This window comes from Salmo salar, chromosome 11 (genome assembly GCF_965601325.2).
Source record: "Salmo salar chromosome 11, fSalSal1, whole genome shotgun sequence".
Taxonomy (NCBI): Eukaryota; Metazoa; Chordata; class Actinopteri; order Salmoniformes; family Salmonidae; genus Salmo; species Salmo salar.
In genome coordinates, this window is record NC_138301.1 from 15,004,718 (window position 1) to 15,030,943 (window position 26,226).

The 26,226-nt window shown below is 43.6% G+C and overlaps 1 protein-coding gene and 1 long non-coding RNA gene across 2 annotated transcripts in view; one reads left to right on the forward strand and one right to left on the reverse strand.

The window, feature by feature from the left end:
- Window positions 1–26,226, reverse strand: part of si:ch211-186j3.6 (neural-cadherin) — a 232,342-nt gene that overhangs the window by 204,201 nt on the left and 1,915 nt on the right. The window lies entirely within an intron of this gene.
- On the forward strand, window positions 5,607–10,074 carry LOC106562043 (uncharacterized). The gene is made up of 6 exons (XR_001318965.3): window positions 5,607–5,794; window positions 8,099–8,178; window positions 8,326–8,462; window positions 9,188–9,222; window positions 9,650–9,744; window positions 9,929–10,074. It is a non-coding gene; the product is annotated as an uncharacterized LOC106562043 (long non-coding RNA).

The window sequence follows — 26,226 nt, forward strand, 5'->3', positions numbered from 1 at the left end:
TTTATTTTTTTAGATATAAGAAGAATGAACCTTTTTGTTGCACCATATCCCTGGATCTCATTGAATGTTTTGGCCGTTTGGAAACCTTGAATGTGGACTGTATTCGTACGAAACAACCCCGCTTTCAGGCTAGGGCAGTGGCTATGGTAAAGAGGAAAGGAAGCCACTACAGATTGTGTTGCATAAGATTAATCAAGCAAAGATAAATAACATTAATTTTCCTAAACTAATCTAATATGTTAGTAGTTGGACTTATTGCAACGGTTACTGAGATAGTTATTCTAGTTTACATGATTTGGGTAGTCTACAGTAGGTTACTCAATCTTCATTTACATTTTAGTCATTTAGCAGACGCTCTTATCCAGAGCGACTTACAGTAGTGAATGCATACATTTCATACTTTTTTTCCCCCGTACTGGTCCCCCGTGGGAAGGGGGACCAGTACGTTCTGAATGCAGTCGTTCTGAATGTGGGTGATTAAACGTTCCAATTGTTGGATATCGTCACTCTAGCATCTCTGTGTTAGGGTACAACTAGGCTCTCAAAGAAGGCCTTATGATATACCGTATGTAATGTATTGTCATAAAGAGTTTTTAAAGGCTAACAAGACTGGTGAAACCGTTCAGAGGGTTATAGGAGGAACCCTTCAAAGATAAAAGGATTCTCCGTAGAACCCTCTGCAAAGGGTTTTACCTAGCAGCAAAACGGGTTCCCCTTTCAGTGTTAGCTTTTTTTGTGCAGTCTATTCTGTTTAGACCTCCACATAATGTTTATGTAGGCTACGGGCAATCTCCTCAGTGAGAAGTTAGTGTGTTTCTGTAAGTTTCTCTGTTTTTCTCCTCAGTGAGTTGTTATTGTGTGCTTTTTGAGCTCATCTCCCCCTAAAGGCCTTCCCACACTATGTCAGATTCAGTATTTTACCATTATTAATGTGCGATGTTACCATATTAAAATCTTGATATTAACCTGGCCAGATAGTACAATTTGCTTCAGTTCTGTCGTCACATTCTGCGATTGGCTTGTGAGGCTATGTCAACTGCAACGGCGTATTTGATCTGCACATGCGCCAGCACCTGCAGCGCAAGCTTCCCTTTAAGCGAGTGAAGTGAGTTCGGAAAAACTGAAAGTATGCATCATAGAAATAGTTTTCACATACAAACTATTATCTCTGAACTCAGAATCAAACAGGATTACCAAAATTAGCATGATCGCTGTGGTAGGTTTATTTTGATTGCTGAATTTCTGCATTTATCAAACTCCCATCAGGTAGCCTGATTTCAGAAGTGTCATGTAAACAAGATTATTAGGGGAATCGTTCTTCCTCTTTTAAAGCATGTAAAAGTTTAAATCGAACAATTATATTAATCTGACTATTCACAATAATTGTATTATTAAGTGCATACTCAGTGCCAGCCATGTTCTTATTGGTCAGTCACCGGGATCGGCTCGTAACACCAGCCACACTGCACGATAAAGCAGGGATCATAAACTAGATTCAGCCACGAGCCGATATTTACTTGAGTGGATGTTTAGGGGGCTGGAACACAATTACAAATCATTTGTAGACTGCAAATTGACTGCGAGTAGCCCAAACAGATATAATAGTTTTGCTTCATGCAGGCCGAGCTCTTCCCAAATCCAGCAGAATCATATTACTCTGGTCTCCGGCTAATGGTACTCGGGCTGAGTCCACTTCAGTTTATCTGGCCAGATTGACTTTTTCAGGAGTAGGGACATTTGAGGTGTTTATTCGGACTGAGGTAAAGACAGTTTCAAGTTGGATATTCGACGGATAGTCACGCTTTCAAACCTCAATAGCTTTCAAACCACTTGAGCCACAGACTCCAAATAAGTGTCATATGTTGGAAAAATTGCACACAACATTGCACAGGTCTTTTTTTTCACGATTTGGACATTAATTCACTTTCCAAAGCTAATAAACATGTGGAAATGTGAAAAGCATTTTGTATTACTAGTTCAATTAGTTAGGGAGCGTATACAAAGTACAAACTGGTTTTACATTTGAATTTCAATACCTCCTTGGTCATGTGACCTACTTGACTCAAGCAAGGTTCAGAATGTCCACTGACTACCCTTCTATATTGCACACCCTTCGGTTTGTCCATTTTCATCTCACAAGTTTTTATGAATTTTTCAAAATTAAAACAAACCTTTTTTACATTTGAATTTCAATAGCTCCTTGGTCATGTGACCTACTGACTTCAAGCAAGGTTCAGAATGTCCACTAAGTGGGCCTACACATTGCACAGATGGGCTATGTACAGGTGCAATGATCTGTAAGCTGCTCTGATAGCTGATGCTTAAAGATAGTGAGGGAGATATGAGTCTCCAGCTTCAGTGATTATTGCAATTCATTCCAGTCATTGGCAGCAGAGAACTGGAAGGAAAGGCGGTCAAAGAGGAATTGGTTTCTGGGGTGACCAGTGAAATATACCTGCTGGAGCACGTGCAACTGGTGGGTGCTGCTATGGTGACCAGTGAGCTGAAATAAGGCGGGGCTTTACCTAGCAAGGAATTATAGATGACCTGGAGACAGTGGGTTTGGCGATGAATATGAAGTGAGAGCCAGCCAACGAGAGCATACAGGTCGCAGTGGTGGGTAGTATATGGGGCTTTGGTGACGAAAACGGATGGCACTGTGATAGACTGCATCCAATTTGCTGAATACGGTGTTGGAGGCTAGTTTGTAAATGACATCGCCGAAGTCAAGGATCGGTAGGATAGTCAGTTTTACGAGGGTATGTTTGGCAATATGAGTGAAGGATGCTTTGTTGCGAAATAGGAAGCCGATTCTAGATTTAATTTTGGATTGGAGATGCTTAATTTGAGTCTGGAAGGAGAGTTTACGGTCTAACCACACACCTAGGTAGTTGTCCACATATTCTAAGTCAGAACCGTCCAGAGTAGTGATGCTAGGCAGGCGGGCAGGTGCGGGCAGTGATCGTTTGAAGAGCATGCATTTAGTTTTACTTGCAGTTAGAGTAGTTGGAGGCCACGGAAGGAGAATTGAATGGCATTGAAGCTCATCTGGAGGTTAGTTAACACAGTGTCCAACGATGGGCCAGAAGTATACAGAACGGTGTCGTCTGCGTAGAGGTGGAGCAGAGAATCACCAGCCGCAAGAGCGACATCATTGATGTATACAGAGAAAAGAGTCGGCCCGAGAATTGAACCCTGTGGCACTCCCATAGAGACTGCCAGAGGTCCGGACAACAGGCCCTCTGATTTGACACACTGAACTCTATCTGAGAAGTAGTTGGTGAATCAGGCGAGGCAGCCATTTGAGAAACCAAGGCTGTTGAATCTGCCGATAAGAATGCGGTGATTGACAGAGTCGAAAGCCTTGGCCAGGTCGATGAATACAGCTGCACAGTATTGTCTTTTGTCGATGGTGATTATGATATCGTTTAGGACCTTGAGCGTGGCTGAGGTGCACCAATGACCAGCTCGGAAACCAGATTGCATAGAGGAGAAGGTACGGTGGGATTCAAAATGGTCGGTAATCTGTTTGTTAACTTGGCTTTCGAAGACCTTAGAAAGGCAGGGTAGGATAGATATAGGTCTGTAACAGTTTGGGTCTAGAATGTCTCCCCCTTTTGAAGAGGGGGATGACCGCGGCAGCTTTTAGAAAGAGAGGGTCCAGATATTCTAGCCCAGCTGATTTGTAGGAGTCCAGATTTTGCAGCTCTTTCAGAACATCAGCTATGTGGATTTGGGTGAAGGAGAAATGGGGGAGGCTTGGGCAAGTTGCTGTAGGGGGTGCAGAGCTGTTGACCGGTGTAGGGGTAGCCAGGTGGAAAGCAAGGCCAGCCGTAGAAAAATGCTTATTGAAATTCTCTATAATCGTAGATTTATCGGTGGTGACAGTGTTTCCTAGTCTCAGTACAGTGGGCAGCTGGGAGGAGGTGCTCTTATTCTCCATGCTTTACAGTGTCCCAGAACTTTTTGGAGTTTGTGCTACAGGATGCAAATTTCTGTTTGAAAAAGCTAGCCTTTGCTTTCCTAACTGCCTGTGTATATTGGTTTCTAACTTCCCTGAAAAGTATAAGATGGTGAGGAAGCACTTTTAAATTTTCAGTATATGTATTGACCAGCAAACCCACTGCAGCCTACCTCACTAGCTCACTCTCCATCCCTGCTTTGGACAATTAATAACATGACTCTAGTACTTTGCCATTTTCCTTCATGGTTGATATTAACGATGAAAGGAGAAATCTGTCTCTCTCCTATTGTGTACCGCTGTTAAATACTATGGAAAAATTAAAAAACAGGGAAAAGAAGTACTTAGAACTACCAATTATTATAGTTAAAGGAAAGGGTAAACACAACACTGGACTGAACCCCCTAATTGTCAAACTAATATTAATGTACAACAATATAGAAGATACATGACTATAGGTTATGCAATATGGGTGTATATACACTGCACGCTTCTAAGGTGTGTAATTGACATGACCAAGGAGCTATTGAAATCTTAAATTTGGAAATATTCATGTAAAATCTTGTGAGATGATAATGGACAAACTAAAGGGTGTGCAATGTGTAGGCCCACTGAGTGGACATTATGAACCTTGTTTGAAGTCTCTAGGTCACATGACCAAGGAGCTATTTAAATGTTTTATTTGGAAAAATTCATGTAAAATCTTGTGAGATGAAAATGGACAAACTAAAGGGTGTGCAATATAGAACAGTAGTCAGTGGACATTCTGAACCTTGTTTGAAGTCAGTAGGTCATATGACCAATGAGCTATTGACATTTAAATAAATAATTTAAAATAGTGTGAGATGTAAATCGACAAAAAAAATGTGTGCAATGTGTGTCTATGCCATCAGGTTAGCTACAACCAGTTTTGACAGTTTTAGGCGTAATGGTTAAAGAGCTATTGAAATTAGAAAAATTGTATTTGTCACTATGTTGACAGTCCCTAACTGCTGTTGGTGGACATAAGGAAAACTACAGGCGAATATCCGTCAAATATCCAACCTGAAACTGTCTTTACCTCGGTTTTATTCGGCAGGTGATGAAATAACTGTTTCACCTCCAAATCATCGAATTTACTAGGCCATTAAAAGCTGAAATTGGTGACAGTCTCTGCGGTCCTAAGAGATGGTCCAAAATTTAGAGAATCTCGGATTCTATAAATGCTTTTGCTTTTACTACAGGCTATGGTTGTGTTTTTTGTAATTGCAGTCCACCCAATTTGAAAAGTGCACATTCACTTCCATAACATTTGTTCTAGGCTACCACCATGTAAGATAAACATCCACAATAATATAGGATACCCTTACAAAATGTCACTGCCGTTAAAATGCAGTAAAACTGCAGTACAATAAAATAATGGTTGTTTAATTAATGATATCTGGATCGCTTGCTGTGTGTTGGCTTCTAATGGTAATCTTTCAATATCCTACTACAATCCACCAGGATTTACAAAACCCAATTTTTATCATATTTATTATCAATAATTAGTCCTAGTCTTAAAGCTTTCAAGCAATTAGCATAATGCGTGCAGTAATTGTATTCTAATTTCAGTAGCTAAATAAGGAGGTGGGCATATTAGTTTCAGCTAAAGCGATGGACACCCCATTCAGAACCAATCATCAGAAATCACGCGAGTTGAATCAGAAAGTGGGGTGCCGCCTGACCCCACTAGTTGGTCAGAAGGTTCAAATCAACGTTTCATATCGAATTTCCGAGTAGGCGGAAATGATGAATTTATTGTGCTGTATCTAAAAGTAGAAGATCTTCTGATGTCCTTTCCCTTCGTCAAAGGTACGTAATGGATTTGTAAGTGTTTTAACCCCGGGATAGCCCGCTAATATGACCCATAGTAGGGAAGAACATTTCTTGAGTGCAATTCGATCTACAGTACATCTACACCACGATATGAAACATTGATTTGAACCGATTGACCAACTAGTGGGTCAGTCGGCGCCCCACTGTCTGATTCATATCGCTTGATTTCTGATGATAGTTGTTGATTATATTCAGTGTAAACGTTAACACACGTCGCTTGAGGTACGGGTTTGGAAGCATAAGGACCTTTTAATAATAAAATAAAAAAACGAAAGGTTCAATTGATACACACCTTGTTAGGGTTAGTGTTGCCATATCGCCATGGACAACAAGAGCTAGTTAGCTATCTTATCTAGCATGCTCCGAGACACAGGGTTGATGGAAAAAATGAAGGAAGTGCAACACGTTCTGAATAAATATGGAGTGGGGGATTGCACAAGCCTTCTGGAAGACCTGTTGAAGGAGAATATGGCGGATAACGAGACAAGTGGAATAAGTTTTGAGGGAATATGGAATGTGGGAACTTTTGGAAGAGCTACAGAAGGAAAGTGAACGCGGTGAGGGTGAATTAATTGTGGTGGCAGTGATGACCGTCGAGAAGGAGCTGAGTGTAGAGAGAAGCGGTGTGGTGAGTAAGGGCGGTGTGGTGAGTAAGGTTGGCGCCAAGTGCAAAAATAGGGATATGTGCTCTAGTAGTTCAGAGATGGAATCTGACGAGAGTATGGATGTAGTACCTGCGGCGAGGACAGCAGAGTTCGGGCCTCAACCCGAGGATGATTCTGGCCCAGTGGCAGTGAGATATGTGGAGAGAATGGATCCTTGCATTTTGGCTGATCCAAATAGAGTGTCACGTTGGGTGGAGAAGAGGTTGGGGACTGTGCGAGTTGGTGAGAGTAACTCAGAGTGGAATAGTGTTGATTTGTTGTGTTTCTTCAGTCTAGAGGGAGCGGACACTCCATATCGCGCGATTAGGGGCAAGAAATGTGACAATGGGTTGACATTAAGTGATGAGGAGGATCAGTTGAAATTGAAGATTCCCAGTGTATGTGAAGCCCACTGTTTAGCGCGACGCAGACCCGGTGGAGAGTGTGAGGAAACGGAGATGACATCGTCTGCCCTGCTGAGTTTTGATGTAGAGTCTTTGCCCGACAACGTCATGTTAGGAAGTGTAAGTTATCCCGTGAGAGCTTTTGTTCCAAAAATACTATGGGGTTTTAGGTGTCAACATTATGGGCATGTGGCAGCAGTGTGTAGAAGGGAGATTCCTAGATGGAGAAGTGTACAGGAGGGCATGAGATGAAGGAATGTGTAGTATAGGAGGAGAAAGTTGTAGGGGTGCCCATGGGGCTGGAGATCACAGGTGTCCGGTTTGAGATTGCCCTGGTTAGAGCACTACAGAAAGGAGAAGATGGTTACAGGGTGAGGGACACTGAGAGGATTCCTGTGAGTAGGCAGAGACCAACAGAGAGTGATGGGAAGAATGTGTGCTTCAGTAAAGTTGGCTTTTTAGCATTCATAGCCATGGTTGTCAATTGTACTGCAGAAATGGTTCGGAAGTCATAGAAATAGAGGTTGTGGTGGGGATTGTGAGGATTTACTGCAGAACAGTTGCAGGGGGTGTTGCGTGGTAGTGTTCTGTCCTCTCAGACCATAGGTCTGGCATAGGATTAGATTGGGTTAAATAGTGGAATGGGGTAATGTTTTTTGTTAAAGAGGCCCAACATTTGGCAGGGCAATTTCTTTCCATTACCCAATTTTGTATTACCACATCAAGAATGTAATAGGTAGGTAGGCCATGAATGGCCTCACACACCAACACAGTAAGTGGCGGTGCATGCACCTAAAAGTTGGATGCGATCCGCCAACCAAATCCTAAAGAAGAAGAAGTAGGTGGTGGAAGTACACCAATAGGTGTACAGTAGTCTGCCATGAAACCTTAAAGAAGAAGAAACAGAAATTCCAGCTAAAACTTGGATTGGAATTCCATATGGCAATTGGGACAGAGCGCCTGGTAAACTACACAACAACACAGCTGAAAAACAACAGCAGTTTTTTTTTTAACTGCTAAGTGACAGGCCCTGTTCTCCTGCATTCTTGTTTTACTTTTGTAAGTGAAGCGGCAGTTTGTTGGGGAGAAGAGCGACAAGGAAAGATTTGCTACTGTAGCTAGCTGGCTACTGTAGCAATACATTTTGCCAACCCCTGCTCCCCCTCAATACTCATTCTAACGTTGCACCTCTCAACACCCTTTTTCAATTATTTATGATATTTTTTTTGCAGGAATCTTCTAGCTTGGATGGAAGGATGGAGGAAGGAGCAAAAAGGAGTACAGTAGTTATCCAACCTGCTGACTAAGAAACGTAAATGTTTTGCTGTCTCTCTCTCCATCTGTCTGCCTAACTGCCAGATTGCTGAGGGGCAGCATAGTCAATGTATTTACTAGGCTAAGTCCAACTTAGTGAAGACCTTAGGTAATGGTTAATCATGATTCATCTCTGACTTTACAGCTCCTGAAACATGTCAATGACCTGATGCTTGACCTCTACAGCAGTGCTTGGCCACCCACACAGTTACCACTGATCTATTCTACCACATCCCAGGGAAAAGAGAGAGCAGAACCACCCCTCCTTAAATTACATTTACAGTAAGCTATGTGCAAAATGTTGATGTTTGTTATTCTGATCTTCAATTTGTGTTGATTCCTACTAACCATCTTTCTAAGAGCTAGGTTTGTACTAGCTATGCTGATGAGCATGACATGGTTTTCTCTGCATCAGATCTCACTGAGACTGGATTCCTCAAGAGACATGCTATTCAGCTGCCCATGATTGTCTGATCCTACACTCTTAGAAACATATTCTGAACTCCAGTGAATCAGCTTCAAGTGATTTTAATTTTGAAAATCTGTTACAAGTATTCCCACACTTAATAGAGAGATACAGTATGTGTTCGTATACAAATGTAAGCAACGTTTGAAATGATTCTGGTTTAGTTAAATATTATATCCGTTTGGGCTTCTTGTGGTCAATTTGCAGGTTACATTTTTTTCTAATTATGTTCCGGCCCCCTGACCATCCGCTCAACCCGTGGCTGCATCTAGTTGATGATACCTGCCATAGGAGAACCCTTTGGTTCTAGGTAGAACTCTTTCCACAGAGGGTTCTACACGGAACCCAAAATGGTTCTACCGGGAAGCCAAAATGGTTCTACCTGGAACCAAAAACAGTTTTCCAATGTAGGACAGCCGAAGAACACTTTTGGAACCCTTTTTTTCTAAGAGTGTAGTAGTGTAAGTGGATCAAATTGAAATGGCACCGCTTCTAATAAGGCAAATAAAATCCTATTTTAACTCGCCCCTTTTTTTTTTAGGTGCAAAACCCTTGTGTCCTGATTCAACAGACTTGGTGAGTGATGTAAAGTTTCTCCCGTTTCTCTCTTACTCATTCTCCCTGTCGCTCACTTAAACAGGTGTGCAGAGGAGAGGAAGAAATGTGCCAATTACACCCATGTCTAACACTGTTTGTTGCAGGAATGATATGACAGACACATAACTTGAGAACAATATAATATTTTGTATTTTTATTGCCTCTGTACACATGCTTACATTTTTGTATTGAACTGTTTTTTTTTTAAGACTGCCAAGCTGGCCTCAATTGGGGAACTTTTGTCCGAGACACAGTCCTTAGGATTATAGAGCGGTGTGTTTATAAAAAGTTGCCTTTGCTACCACTTTTAGTAGATTCTGACTGTTAAATATATTTTACTGTGCGTTAGTTATGTCCTGCATGCCCACATTATGCCAATCGTTAATTTATTTTTTTATGCTTACAGTAAGTGTCATGAAACGCCAGAAAACTCAGGAGGTTGATGTGTTGCGGGCCCTCTGGAAAGTTCCAAAATATTCCCCTGTTGGAGAAGGATGCTAAGTATGTATATGAGCAAGTTGCACTTTTTTAAAGACAACTATAACTGCCACAAAATTATTCAACTAGTACCATGAAAATACTTTTAGCCAGCTGAGTCCAAGTTTCTTCAAGAATGTCCTTTTTTAGTTTGCTTATAAAATCTCTAATTGATACAGTTGTAATGCGCTGATTCTTTTCACTGCAGATCTGACATGTCACACAACTCTTCAAGAGGGCCACTACGCTCCAGATCGCCTTCTGTGCTCAGAGGTCCCTGATGAGGATCTAGCCCATCACACCACTCTTATTAATCATTCATCAAATAAAACAAGGGGCCTTTATATACTCCCAGTATTTCTATGCATGTAATATCTGTGGGTGAATCACAAAACAATTATTGTATGCAGATGTGTGAAAAATGGTGGTGTAGATTTGTTTTTGCCATTGCTTGAGCTATTTTAAACGTAAGAATATGTTGCAGATTAACCTTTTTGTTGGTAACTATGGAAACCAATAGAAATGTAATGAACAACATTTTCAATATCCAACTGTATCCCCTGCAATACTTTTTACAGTACACTCTTAGAAAAAAAGGTGCTATCTAGAACCTAAAAGTGTTATTTTGATTGTCCTATAGGAGAACCTTTTGAAGAACCATTTTGGTTTCAGGTATAACCCTTTTGGTTTCATGTAGTTTCACGCTGACGGAAACATGGATTACCACAGATAACACTGCTACTCCTACTGCTCTCTCTTCGTCTGCCCACGTGTTCTCGCATACCCCTAGAGCATCGAGCCAGCGGGGTGGTGGCACTGGAATCCTCATCTCTCCCAAGTGGACATTCTCGCTTTCTCCCCTGACCCATCTGTCTATCTCCTCATTTGAATTCCATGCTGTCACAGTTACCAGCCCTTTCAAGCTTAACATCCTTATCATTTATCGCCCTCCAGGTTCCCTTGGAGAGTTCATCAATGAGCTTGACGCCTTGATAAGTTCCTTTCCTGAGGATGGCTCACCTCTCACAGTTCTGGTTGACTTTAACCTCCCCACGTCTACCTTTGACTCATTCCTCTCTGCCTCCTCCTTTCCACTCCTCTCCTCTTTTGACCTCACCCTCTCACCTTCCCCCCCTACTCACAAGGCAGGCAATACGCTTGACCTCATCTTTACTAGATGCTGTTCTTCCACTAATCTCATTGCAACTCCCCTCCAAATCTCCGACCACTACCTTGTATCCTTTTCCCTCTTGCTCTCATCCAACACTTCTCACTCTGCCCCTACTCGGATGGTATTGCACCGTCCCAACCTTCGCTCTCTCTCTCCCGCTACTCTCTCCTCTTCCATCCTATCATCTCTTCCCTCTGCTCAAACCTTCTCCAACCTATCTCCTGATTCTGCCTCCTCAACCCTCCTCTCCTCCCTTTCTGCATCCTTTGATTTTCTCTGTCCCCTATCCTCCAGGCCGGCTCGGTCCTCCCCTCCTGCTCCGTGGCTCGACGACTCACTACGAGCTCACAGAACAAGGCTCCGGGCAGCCGAGCGGAAATGGAGGAAAACTCGCCTCCCTGCGGACCTGGCATCCTTTCACTCACTCCTCTCTACATTCTCCTCTTCTGTCTCTGCTGCTAAAGCCACTTTCTACCACTCTAAATTCCAAGCATCTGCCTCTAACCCTAGGAAGCTCTTTGCTACCTTCTCCTCCCTCCTGAATCCTCCTCCCCCTCCCCCCCCCTCCTCCCTCTCTGCGGATGACTTCGTCAACCATTTTGAAAAGAAGGTTGACGATATCCGATCCTCGTTTGCTAAGTCAAACGACACCGCTGGTCCTGCTCACACTGCCCTACCCTGTGCTTTGACCTCTTTCTCCCCTCTCTCTCCAGATGAAATCTCGCGTCTTGTGACGGCCGGCCGCCCAACAACCTGCCCACTTGACCCTATCCCCTCCTCTCTTCTCCAGACCATTTCCGGAGACCTTCTCCCCTTCCTCACCTCGCTCATCAACTCATCCTTGACCGCTGGCTACGTCCCTTCCGTCTTCAAGAGAGCGAGAGTTGCACCCCTTCTGAAAAAACCTACACTCGATCCCTCCGATGTCAACAACTACAGACCAGTATCCCTTCTTTCTTTTCTCTCCAAAACTCTTGAACGTGCCGTCCTTGGCCAGCTCTCCTGCTATCTCTCTCAGAATGACCTTCTTGATCCTAATCAGTCAGGTTTCAAGACTGGGCATTCAACTGAGACTGCTCTTCTCTGTGTCACGGAGGCTCTCCGCACTGCTAAAGCTAACTCTCTCTCCTCTGCTCTCATCCTTCTAGACCTATCTGCTGCCTTTGATACTGTGAACCATCAGATCCTCCTCTCCACCCTCTCCGAGTTGGGCATCTCCGGCGCGGCCCACGCTTGGATTGCATCCTACCTGACAGGTCGCTCCTACCAGGTGGCGTGGCGAGAATCTGTCTCCGCACCATGCGCTCTCACCACTGGTGTCCCCCAGGGCTCTGTTCTAGGCCCTCTCCTATTCTCGCTATACACCAAGTCACTTGGCTCTGTCATATCCTCACATGGTCTCTCCTATCATTGCTATGCAGACGACACACAATTAATCTTCTCCTTTCCCCCTTCTGATAACCAGGCGGCGAATCGCATCTCTGCATGTCTGTCAGACATATCAGTGTGGATGACGGATCACCAGCTCAAGCTGAACCTCGGCAAGACGGAGCTGCTCTTCCTCCCAGGGAAGGACTGCCCCTTCCATGATCTCGCCATCACGGTTGACAACTCCCTTGTGTCCTCCTCCCAGAGTGCTAAGAACCTTGGCGTGATCCTGGACAACACCCTGTCGTTCTCCACTAACATCAAGGCGGTGACCCGATCCTGTAGGTTCATGCTCTACAACATTCGCAGAGTACGACCCTGCCTCACACAGGAAGCGGCGCAGGTCCTAATCCAGGCACTTGTCATCTCCCGTCTGGATTACTGCAACTCGCTGTTGGCTGGGCTCCCTGCCTGTGCCATTAAACCCCTACAACTCATCCAGAACGCCGCAGCCCGTCTGGTGTTCAACCTTCCCAAGTTCTCTCACGTCACCCCGCTCCTCCGCTCTCTCCACTGGCTTCCAGTTGAAGCTCGCATCCGCTACAAGACCATGGTGATTGCCTACGGAGCTGTGAAGGGAACGGCACCTCCATACCTTCAGGCTCTGATCAGGCCCTACACCCAAACAAGGGCACTGCGTTCATCCACCACTGGCCTGCTGGCCCCCCTACCTCTGAGGAAGCACAGTTCCCGCTCAGCCCAGTCAAAACTGTTCGCTGCTCTGGCACCCCAATGGTGGAACAAGCTCCCTCACGACGCCAGGACAGCGGAGTCAATCACCACCTTCCGGAGACACCTGAAACCCCACCTCTTTAAGGAATACCTAGGATAGGATAAAGTAATCCTTCTAACCCCCCCCCCCCCCCCCCCCCCCCCCTTAAAATATTTAGATGCACTATTGTAAAGTGGTTGTTCCACTGGATATCATAAGGTGAATGCACCATTTTGTAAGTCGCTCTGGATAAGAGCGTCTCCTAAATGACTTAAATGTAAATGTAGAACCTTTTCCACAGAGGGTTCTACATGGAAACTAAATGGGTTTTTTCCTGGAACCAAAAAGGTTCTTCAAAAGGTTCTCCTATAGGACAACCAAAATAACGCTTTTAGGTTCTAGATAGAAAAAAAGGTGCTAAGAGTGTACTGTAAAAAGTATTGCAGGGGATAAAGTTGGATATTGAAAATGTTGTTCATTACATTTCTATTGGTTTCCATAGTTACCAATTAAAGTTAATCTGCAACATATTCTTACGTTTAAAATAGATCAAGCAATGGCAAAAATGGTTCTTCTATGGGGACAGCCGAAGAACCCTTTTTTTTCTGAGGAGGAGCTGTAGTTAGGTAGGCATTACCAGGTTATGATTATTTTTTTAAATTTCATTTAACCAGGTAGGCCAGTTGACACTGCGACCTGGCCAAGATAAAGCAAAGCAGTGCGACAGAAACAACACAGTTACACATAGGATAAACAAAAGTACAGTCAATAACACAATAGAAATGATGAGGTCTTAACTATGACCAGTAGGCTACAATATAAAACATAATATAGTGGTCAGAATTATGACCAGCTGGTCATATGGCGGTTAGAAAAATACATTCTGGTCAGTAAAAAGACGTAAAAAACCCCCGTCATTATCAACCAGTTTGCGACCAGAATAAGACGTCATGCACGTCTTTTCAACCAGGTTTCCCCCACTGGGTTGGAACAGATTTCCAAAATTATAATCACTTGGAGCTGATTTGCTGGTGTTTTTACAATCTTTTATGTCCTTCCCCAAAATGTTTTCATAAAAACCTTTCTGCAAATAAAATCTGCCAGCCCTGCGATGAAGGCTCAACAATTCTGACACAAGAACTTTGTTGGAACCTACAAAGGCACGTAATGGTAGTTATTGGGCAGACCTAGACCCTGTTACACTGAAAGAGTCAAGACGTCCGATAATCGTTTACGACCTAAGAATTTTCCCACCACATGGAAATGTTGTCTGGGACTGTAAAATCGTGGCATTACATGGCTAAAATCATACAGTCTGTGCAGGCCTTTAACCTGAGTACCCTATACTCCACACTACAGCCTAGTGATCCCTGGTTTGATGGGCCTGGTCAGGAGCAGCCTGTGATGTCAGAGGGCTGTGCTCTGCTGGCTGTTTGACGAACCCTGTGGCGCATGGGATTCTGCTCTCCTCTTCTCCCAGACCCAGACTCGACAATACTGCGGCCTGCTGCTGCTCCAACTCCACTAATTGAGCAGGGTGGAGATGAGGAGGGAGAGTAATCTACTCCTTTCTCTCCTCCAGAGTCTCACCAGGTGCTCAGCAGAGACCAGAGAGCTAAATGTCTTGTTCTGGGCTCGTATAAGGAGCACTTAGTGCACTCACTCAGGCCACATTTAGGATTAATAATCAATTTGAGGGTATATGCACTGTTCTTGTGCTCTAGGTCTAAGTGGTTGCCATGGGAATAGTTTACAACCCAAAAATACTATTTATATCCTAATAAAGGTTGCCTTAACCTACACTATATATAGAAAAGTATGTGGCCACCCCTTCAAATGAGTGGATTCGGCTATTTCAGCCACACCCGTTGCTGACAGGTGTATAAAATCGAGCACACAGTCATGCAATCCATAGAAAAAAACATTGGCAGTAGAATGGCCTTACTGAAGAGCTCAGTGACTTTCAATGTGGCACTGTTATAGGATGCCACATTTCCAGTTTGTTAAATTCCTGCCCTGCTAGACCTGCCCCGGTCAATTGTAAGTGCTGTTATTGTGAAGTGGAAACATCTAGGTGCAACAATGGCTCAGCTGCGAAGTGGTAGTCCACACAAGCTCACAGAACGGGACCGGCGAGTGCTGAAGCGCGTAGCTCGTAAAAATCACCTGTCCTCGGTTGCAACACCCACTACTGAGTTCCAAACTGCCTCTGGAAGCAACGTCAACACAAGAACTGTTCGTCGGGAGCTTCATGAAATAGGTTTCCATGACTGAGCAGCCGCACACCAGCCTAAGTACACCATGCACAATGCTAAGCGTCGGCTGGAGTTGTGTAAAGCTCACCGCCATTGGACTCTGGAGCAGTGGAAACACGTTCTCTGGAGTGATGAATCACGCTTCACCATCTGTCAGTCCGACGGACGGATCTGGGTTTGGAGGATGCCAGGAGAACGCTACCTGCCCAAATGCATAGTGGCAACTTTAAAGTTTGGTGGAGGAGGAATAATGGCCTGGGGCTGTTTGTCATGTTTTGGGCTAGGCCCCTTAGTTCCAGTGAAGAGAAATCTTAACGCTACAGCATAAAATGACATTCGAGACGATTCTGTGCTTCCAACATTGTGGCAACAGTTTGGAGAAGGTCCTTTCCTGTTTCAGTATGACAATGCCCCCATGCAGAAAGCGAGGTCCATATAGAAATGGTTTGTCGAGATTGGTGTGGAAAAACTTGACTGGCCCTGACCGCAACCCCATCTAACACCTTTGGGATGAATTGGAACGCCGACTGCGAGCCAGACCTAATTGCCCAACATCAGTGCCCGACCTCACTAATGCTCATGGCTGAATGGAAGCAAGTCCCCGCAGCAATGTTCCAACATCTAGTGGAAACCCTTCCCAGAAGAGTGGAGGCTGTTATAGCAGCAAAAAAACTACATATTAATGCCCATGATTTTGTAACGAGATGTTTGACTAGCAAGTGTCCAGATACTTTTGTTCAGGTACTGTATAAAGAGGTAGAAGAGAGAAATTTGACAGCCAGAAACAGTTAAATAATAACAGGCAGATTTAGACTTGTATGTTGACAAGCTAAAGTGCCAGTGTATGGAGGAAGCGTCCAAGGACACGGGTGCTTCAAATGCCCTATCACAGAGATGGCTTACTCACGCTGACTGACTGCATGTAGAGATGTATTGATAATAGATTGAGAGAAAACCAAGTCACACACACACACACACACACAGAGATTCACAAATACACACAAAGAAACCAAAAAAGCACAAACAAACTTCCTTTGGGGGAAAAGCCTACACTCCGGTCCGACACTGTTTCAAGACCGTATTTGTTGAGCTGTGAAAACACAGGCTGCTGTTTTGAAGCCAACACAAATAGAAGGAAATCTCCGGTGCCTTGTGGGGCCCTATCTTCCTCCCTGCCTGCCTAGCCATGCCTCCGTGATGTGTGTGCCTCGTCTTCTATCAGATCGTTCACGCTGCGTCTTTTATGCTGAATGACGCGGAGCAACCATTAGTGACTGCTGTTGACATGAAGAGGTCACGCGCTAATGTAGACCCAGTGCAGACTCACCATTACTCATGGCCTGCCTGGCCAGCAAGGAGCGACTGCAACGACGTGGGGCTCTGGCTCTCTCAGAAAAACGATCTGACGGCACGGCCATTGTTCTGCACTGGCCCATTGCTTCCCACTTCCTTGGCTGGAGAGACACGCTGCTCATTAGGCCTGGATAGAAATGGGAAGGAGTTGCAAAAACAGCCACATTTGTCTACTGACAGCCTCGATATTAAAACGCTGGAATGGCTGGCTGGCAACTCTCTTCCTGGAGAATCGAGTCGAGGAGAGGAGGGGAGAGGGGGAGAGAGGAGCGTGGCATCTCTAAAAGGTCACTAGCTGCCTCCCATCCCTTCGTTTGTCTCTTTGATTAAGTCTGGCAATTAGGCAACTGTGCTGCTGTGCGCTGAGATTCAGCCGGCAGATTGGAAATAAACTAATCAGAGAGCAGGCAGATCCAGCGCTGCGGAGAGAGAGAGAGAGAGAGAGAGAAAAACATGCAGACATCCCGCCAAAGTTTGACTGGAGACAGATTAACGAGGCGATCCATGATTGGAGGGTGTATCAGAAAAGGAGAGAGCAGGATGAAAGAGGGATGTGTCTGGCGAGGCAATTCAGCAAGGAGGAGGAGAGAGAGAAGAGAGTGCAAGTTGAGGATGAGCAGGAAGGGCAGAAACTAAGAAGGCAGAGAGGAATGGTGAGCCAACAGAGGAAAATAGGAAATAACAAGAGAGCTGCAGACAACTAGCAGGGAGAGCTAGATGGTAGAATTGGACTGAGAGAAGTGAAGTACTACAGTAATAGAAAAATGTTACTGTGGGAGGAGAGGAGGAACTAAGGCAGAAAGGAGGGTAGATAAATAGACTCAGATTAACAGAAAAGTGTAGGAGGACAGAGAGAGCGAGGGAGAGAGAGAGAAAGGATACAGCATGGCAAACATTGATCTGCCAGGGAATTTGGCAGTGGGACACATTGGAGATTGGAGGGTACCTCACTTGGACGGCCTCCTGATAGTTTACATTTCTGTTTCGACAAAAACCACGCCACCTTCTGATAATTAATCCACCAGAGGATTACTGTCATTCTGGCTGCGCTCTGCCCACTTCTGTACCACTCACACAAACACACACATGAACACGCACCCACGCGTTGTCAAACAAAACTTTTTATTGTAGGTAATACGCTTATTTTTTTGGTTGTTGAAACGACCAAATGTCGGCCTTTAACAATTTGAATGGATTTACAGTACCGTAAATTCCGGACTATAAGCCGCAACTTTTTTCCCAGGCTTTGAACCTCGCGGCTTAAACAATGATGTGGCTAATATATGGATTTTTCCCACTTTCAATTATTTAAAAAAAAAAAAACACATTCTGTGACGTGCTCAGTTTTTTGGCGGCATGAAGCTTTCATTAGACCAATGAAATTGCCGAACGGGTTACGGTCAAACAACTTTTTTGTTTACTGTTTAGATTAAATCGAGCACTCTCAAACTTCCCATCATTCTGATTACGGTAGTCATTTTGTCACCCTCATCATGGCAAAGACACGGAGAAATGCATATGATGCAGCTTTCAAGTTGAAGGCGATTGATCTGGCTGTTGGAAAAGGAAATAGAGCTGCTGCACGGGAGCTTGGTCTTAATGAGTCGATGATAAAACGTTGGAAACAGCAGCGTGAGGAATTGACTCAGTGCAAAAAGACAACTAAAGCTTACTGCTAATTTTTTATTTTTTGTTACAAGCCGTGTTTTGTTAAAGCCTATTTATTTTTGTTACAAGCCGTGTTTCGTTAAAGCCTGTGTAAAGTTCATTTGTTTCAATGTACCGGTAGGCACCTGCGGCTTATAGACCTGTGCGGCTTATTTATGTTCAAAATAAAAATTTAAAATAAATTCAGTGGGTGCGGCTTATATTCAGGTGCGCTTAATAGTCCGGAAATTACGGTATATACAATATCCTACCCATATGAACACATTTAGTTCAGGCCATAACTTAACCAATTTCTGTAGGCTATATATAACAATGTTCTGCCCTATATGAACGAATGCATATACAATATTTATACACATACGGGATTTAATGAAAACAATCAAGCCCTACGCTTGTAGCCTTAGTATTAAACATACCTGCCCATATTTATATCCACACATGAAACCCAGTCACATACACAACATACTTTCAAATTCTTTAATAACAGACACAATCGGGTAATAGGCTAAAGCTCACTTCAAAGATTCCCTGGGAAACTCAACCTATTGTAGCCTCACGTGGACGAAAGAGCTTTCACCATAAAAATAAAACACTTTGCACGCACACATACGCACGCACACACACCACGCACGCACACATACACACGAACACACACCCACCCACTCCCACGCTCAAAGACATTCCGTCAAATGCCACAACAACTGGCAAAGAAATGCAGTGACAAATTCCTATTTTGCGAAGGCATGCTAGATTCAGGGACAGCGAGTGGGAGAGGAGGGGAGAGGGGTGGGTGGCACTCAGCAACTCATCTGTTCTGTTCTTTTATTCCAACATGTATCTTCTTCATCCAAATACAGAACTCAATCATGGAGAGTCGGGCTGGGTCAGTGATGGTCATAGCCACAGCAGACGGCCAGAGCGGAGTGGAGCCTTGACTAAACGCTGTGTGATCTCTCAGTCAGACCCATCGATCGCTCTCCCCGCCACTCACAGTTACACACACTCTGGTGACACTGACAGCCGTGTCCGCTGCTATTGCGGAGGCCGCACGCCTGGCGGGGGCGGGCGTAGTGACGGCAAGAAGATGACGGACAGGGCCTCATCATATTTGTGTGTTTGTGGTATTCTGTCTAAGGTGAGCTTTTGCATATACAGTATGCACATGCCATGATTATGCACATGGCAGGACATATATTTAGTGACATGTCCCTCTCTCAAATCTTCAGCACCTGTTTACGATTCCTAAACTATGCACCGTGCAGTATATTCATATGTTCACTTTGCCATTCACTCCATTCCATAGTTACGGATAAGGAAAATGGCAAGGGGAAAGGGGGATACCTAGTCAGTTGTACAACCGAATGCATTCAACTGAAATGTGTCTTCCGCATTTAACCCAACCCCTCTGAATCGGGTATAACGCCCAAAGCTTCCAATAAGTCCTTAAGCATTATCTCCTTCCCTCCCTCGTCCCCTTCCGTCACCGTAAATCCTAATACATTACAATCTTCCAGTAATTAAGTGTGTGTTGTTTTACACATCACTGCCTTTCTAATCCTTCCTAGCTGACTCAATCTACTGTAAGCAGATTGCTGGGCAATGGGATTTTAGAAATACACAACAGTGAGGCTATAAATATCAACTTTGGGTATATATACTCTACTGAAAATCTATTTTCATCATGCAGATACACTACCGTTCAAAAGTTTGGGGTCACTTAGAAATGTTCTTGTTTTTTTAAAGAAAAGCACATTTTTTGTCCATTAAAGTAACATCAAATTGATCAGAAATACAGTGTAGACATTGTTAATGTTGTAAATGACTATTGTAGCTGGAAACGGCAGATTTTTAATGGAATATCTACATAGGCGTAGAGGCCCATTATCAGCAACCATCACTCCTGTGTTCCAATGGCACGTTGTGTTAGCTAATCCAAGTTTATCATTTTAAAAAGGCTAATTGATCATTAGAAAACCCTTTTGCAATTATGTTAGCACAGCTGAAAACGGTTGTGCTGATTAAAGCATCAATAAAACTGGACTTCCTTAGACTAGTTGAGTATCTGGAGCATCAGCATTTGTGGGTTCAATTACAGGTTCAAAATGGCCAGAAACCAGAAACAAAGACCTTTCTTCTAAAACTCATCAGTCGATTCTTGTTCTGAGAAATGAAGGCTATTCCATGCAAGAAATTGCCAAGAAACTAAAGATCTCGTACAAAGCTGTGTACTACTCCCACAGAATAGCTCAAACTGGCTCTAACCAGAATAGAAAGAGGAGTGGGAGGCCCTGGTGCACAACTGAGCAAGAGGACAAGTACATTAGAGTGTCTAGTTTGAGAAACAGATGCCTCACAAGTCCTCAACTTGGCAGCTTCATTAAATAGTACCTGCAAAACACCAGTCTCAACGTCAACAGTGAAGGGGCGAGATCTTCAGTTTCTTGGTAATTTCTCGCATGGAATAGCCTTCATTTCTGAGAACAAGAATAGGCTGACGAGTTTTAGAAGAAAGGTCTTTGTTTCTGGCCATTTTGAACCTGTAATCGAACCCACAAATGCTCATGCACCAGATACTCAACTAGTCTAAAGAAGGCCAGTTTTATTGCTTCTTTAATCAGGACAACAGTTTTCAACTGTGCTGACATATTTGCAAAAGGGATTTCTAATGATCAATTTGCCTTTTAAAATGATCAACTTGGATTAGCTAACACAACGTGCCATTGGAACACAGGAGTGATGGTTGCAAATAATGGGCCTCTGTACGCCTATGTAGATATTCCATTAAAAATCATCTGTTTCTAGCTACAATAGTCATTTACATCATTAACAATGTCTACACTGTATTTCTGATCAATTTGATGTTAATTTGATGGACAAACAAAGTGCTCTTCTTTAAAAAACTAGGACATTTCTAAGTAACCCCAAACTTTTGAACGGTAGTGTATGTATTTTTGTGAATATCTGCTTCCAGATCACATGCAATTTATTAGAAACGCATTATATAAATCTATAATCATTCTATTATTCTTTAAATCTGCTAAGCTTGTTGTACAAGGTACAGTGTGTGTGTGTGTGTGTGTGTGTGTGTGTGTGTGCATGTGTGAAATGACTGACTGAGGGATGAGATGAAACTGAGAGAGTGGAGGAGAGAGAAAAGAGGGTGTGAAGTACAGACAAAGAGAAAGAGAGAGAGTTTGTTGAAGTTCACAGGTATAAATTCTGTTCATGGATCATACCAGTGCAAAGTATGTGCGAGCTGAGTGCAAGCGAGGGTATCTACAGCAGGTGAGAATGTTTGCATCAGAGCATATGCTGCGTAGGTGTCTGTTGTGTGCATATGTTATGTGGGTTTGGATGTATGCGTCTTCATGTACGTCTATGCGTGTTTGCACAGCGTGTGTACGTGTTTTAGAGAAGGGGTGGGGAGGGGGAGAGAGAGAGAGAGAGAGAAACTTAGTTAACTTGTGTTGTGTACACGTGAGCAAGCACACAATCTTCTGGTTCCCCGACAGAGAGATGAAGCCTCCCATATGCTGTTTAATTTCCAGGCTCTTCCCCAATCAGATTAACAGTAACACCAGGGAGGAGAGGAATTAAGTCCCTGAAAACCTATCAACTTCTGCTCAAACCCAAATCCCAGCTCTCTCTGTGTGGATCAGACAGTCAAACACTACGGTGGATAGATAGATAGAGGAGAATGGATGGTGAGATCCACTGTGTATACAACACGTTTGGGGTTCTTGTCAAACTCAATGCGTGTCTGACGCGGTAGTCAGTTCTTTGTCGGTTTGATTGAGAGCTATGCCAGCTTCAAGCGTGCTTCAGCAAGACAAATATGCACCCCATCATATTGGTGCGTTTGACAGTTATAGCATGTTCTGTATGAAAGAAACGGATCACACAACCAATCAGGGCGACACGACTGACAGTGGTCTGATACGATGAGTTAGACAGCAGAGAGACCACGAGAGAGTGTAATGTTTACTGTTCATTTTTATTGTTTATTTCACTTTTGTTAATTATCTATTTCACTTGCTTTGGCAATGTAAATATATGTTTCCCGTGCCAATAAAGCCCTTAAATTGAATTGAATTGAGAGGGAGAGAGGAGGAGGGGGAGCTAAAGGGAGAAAGAGGGAAGGTAAGAGAGAGAGATGGTGGAAGGAAAGAGATGGAGAAGCATGAAAAAACATGCTATGAGGGAGAGAGAGAGAGAGAGAGAGAGAGAGACATAGAGCGATGATGACCCTGACGGGATATAGAAATAGTAAAAAGTGCCGCAAGGCAGAGAGCGTTAAGACGGGAAGTCTGGCGCCACACGCCTGTTTGATCTGCACACACGCTCCCCCTCTCCATCCCCACGCACACATTAATTGATCCCACTGCAGCAATATCATGGAGACCAGACATATCAAACAGGAGCCCATAGCCTCAACCAATACACAGCTAAAGAGGCCTTCTATTTCCATATTACAGAGTTCACACAGCAATTAGGAAGAGAGACTTCAGAGCGTGGAGTTCAGAGAAGACGTGAAGGAGGCAGGGAGGGAGAGAGGGAGGGAGGGATAAAGGGAGAAACAGAGGGCCCAGGTCTGTGGGGCTGGGTGTTTTTGGGACCGCTTAGGTGGCTGAGACAGCCAGGGTAAGGCTGAGGCCAGTGTTAGTGGATAACAGAGGCAGACAGACAGCCAGACAGAGATAGGAATAACCTTATAGGATTCAAGTGGTGCTCTGCTCTCCCCCAATGCCAGATAACGGAAAGAGCCTTGGGTGACTCCCCTCAGACAAGCTAATAGAGAGTAGAGACCAACTCACATGAGAAGGCCATTTCACCCCAGGCCAGCCAGTATTTCACCTCAGGCCGATAAAGAGAATCAACTGACCAGTGGAGGTAGGAGAGAAGGGGACGGTCACAGAATGAATAAGCCCGATATACAAGCTGCAGCAGAGCTTTGTTATCAAAGCACAGCCTAGCTCACTCACTGGCCACTAGGCAGAAACGTGTGCATCGCTGAGTGTGCATGTCTGTATAACGGTTAATAATGTGCAATACAATATGCTGTTTGAAGATATATAGCAGTGGCTGTTTGATCCTGATAAATAAAGTAATAACAGACCATATATTTTCATTTTCCATCTGTCTCTGACTGCATGCTCCTACTCTCCTGTAGGATCAACCTGGTCTCAGAACATTTCGTATTATTCTGTATGTAAATCCAAAGCACTCCATTTAGTGTGATATATTATGTTTGGTATGGTTACATGAGACAAATGGTTATTTAACGCAAAAACGAAAGGAGGGTGGCTGGTCGGGGTGGATTGGTGGGCGTATAATGTGAATTTCTAGCAACCCGAAGGTTATGAGTTCGAATCTCATCACGTACAACTTTAGCTAATTAGCCACTTTGATTACTTGTTAGCTACTTTGCAACTACTTAGCATGTTAGCTAACCCTTCCCCTAACCCTTTATCCCTTGAACCTAACTCCTAACCCTTTAACCTAACTCCTAAACCTAGCCCTAACCCTTAACCCTAATCCCTAGCAAAGATAACATTAGTGAGCTAGCTAACCTCAGCCACCTAGCTAGAATTCGTAACATACTGTACATTTTACACATTTGTAACATATTCTACGTTTTTCAAATTCGTAACATATTGTAAGTTTTGTAAATTGTTAACATATAATATGAATTGTAATTCGTAACAAATCATACAAAATGGGTGATTGCCATCCACAAATTATTACAAACTGTAAGAAACATAACATACCATACTAAATTTAGTAGCAAAAATGTAGATGTAGAATAACACGAAATGCATGTGTTCATGCGTGCTAGTCTTCATGTACTCAACAGGGAGTTGGTCTAGTTCACAGATACTGTTATAAGTGAGGACAACTGACACACCTCTCATACTTGATTAAAGCCAGCTGTTTTTCCCTCATTACTGTGAATCCCCTGGCTTCTGAAAAGCTATCTCGCAGTTCACACACCCTCATTGCCAGACACGCAACATCTACAGTAGGTTCTGGTCTTCAGGCCACAGGACAAGCACACAGACAGACAGTAATGAAAACACCAAAGGCCGAGCTAATTAAATCAACAACCCTGGCAACAACTCATTCAGGGGTGGTTGTAGCGCGCCTCGGCTGGGCAGCGCATGGATGCCGTGGAGAAATGTGAGTGGGCCATGGAGCACACTGTTCGCGATAAACGCATTACGTTAAGGCCTTTCTATTCCCTCGAAGAAGCGCACGAGTTCTCCAACAAACTGTGCTGCAACTCTAAATCCCCAAAATGAGAACGTGTATGAGATGGGATTACATGGATAATGCCAGCATATGGAGCCAGGTCGAGCAGGATCTCCACTCAAAAAGGATTAGACTCCACCAAATTCCCACCACATGAAATTCCGGTTCCCCGAGCACAGATTTGTCCATATTAAACACTGGTGTCTGCTGGAACATTTGAAATCAAGTCAAGTAGGTTATTTGATAATTAAAAAAACAGTGGTTAATACATGAACCACACACCCATTTTAGGATCCATTAAATCATTTCACAACACTCAGCGAGGGAAATGAGAAAACGAGAAATTATGGGGGTTTTATTCACTCCAATGCATGTAAATAGGCCCCCATACTTCACATAGCCTAGAAATGAATGCAGAGCGCGCCATCTTTGCACACACAGACGTCAAGTTCCCTGTGCTCATTGTTGTAGACAGGCAGCACTGGTTGAATGACCATCTGCATGAACGCAGATATTATGTAATTCGGCCATCACTTTAGAACAGCTGGGTAAAATATTGTACTTTCTTTTCTAGTACAGTGCATGGCAAGTGAGCAAATAAACGTAAAAGGTGGGTTGTACTGCTGCCTGACAGAGGCAACTGGCAAATGTATACATTTGAAAATATGAACACTAAACACAGCCAATACTGCAGGCCTAGGCTACAATAATCTACAGGTCCCCACTCAAAACCAAAAAGATAGCACATCACTTATCACTTCAAACAATGCGGGTTTATCATGCCTGAGACACAGGTCCATAGCCAGGGTCAGATTTGTTGTGTGTTGAATCTCATGTACTGCATTTCTGTACAATTTAAAAACGCAAATGCTATTTGGAGAACAGCAAAAACTAAAACACAAGCAAAGATTACCCCATCCATTATCACATTGGCTGCTGTAGGTTCGTTCACCTCAGTCGATCTACAAATACATAGCCTATTAGCCATACAATTAGTTGCTACACATTAACTCAGCACCGTAATTAAAAACTATAATGAATATGTACACTTAGCAGAAAGGGCATTTTATTAACAAAAGGTAAAACAAAACCAAAAATTGCTTTACAACACTTTTTATTGCAGTTTTACAGCTAATTTCGTGCAATTATACACATTGTATGTGTCAATTGGAGCTGCTGCGGCCAACAGTAAGGAGGTTGAGCCCTCATATAATTCCATAGTTAGACAGGTTCACATATGCTAGGCGCGGGATTACCAATGCGAGCAGTGCATATAAAACATATTATTGCATTAGCAATGCAATTTTAGCTGTAGCCTGTCTCTCAAAAAGAACATGAATGGAGCCATTTCTGCAGGTGATAATTAACCTACAGGTATGCCTCGATCACACCGACAACATTTTTTTGCTCAAAATGGTATGCAGCATCATCTGTTTATGTGTGCAACAAAAGTTCAACATTTGCCTTCTGCTACCATTTCTGTCAAGCCGTCTACGCATACGGTTCGCATCGATAAATCCAACGTATGCACCACACAGAACGTGCTCCAACTTCCTCTGCAATGCAATGCTGCAAGGAAACTCAGAATTCCATATCGAAATGAATATACTTCTGGTGTACCAAAACGCCAATCCCTGTCGATGTGATCGAGGTGTTATGCACCCCCCCCC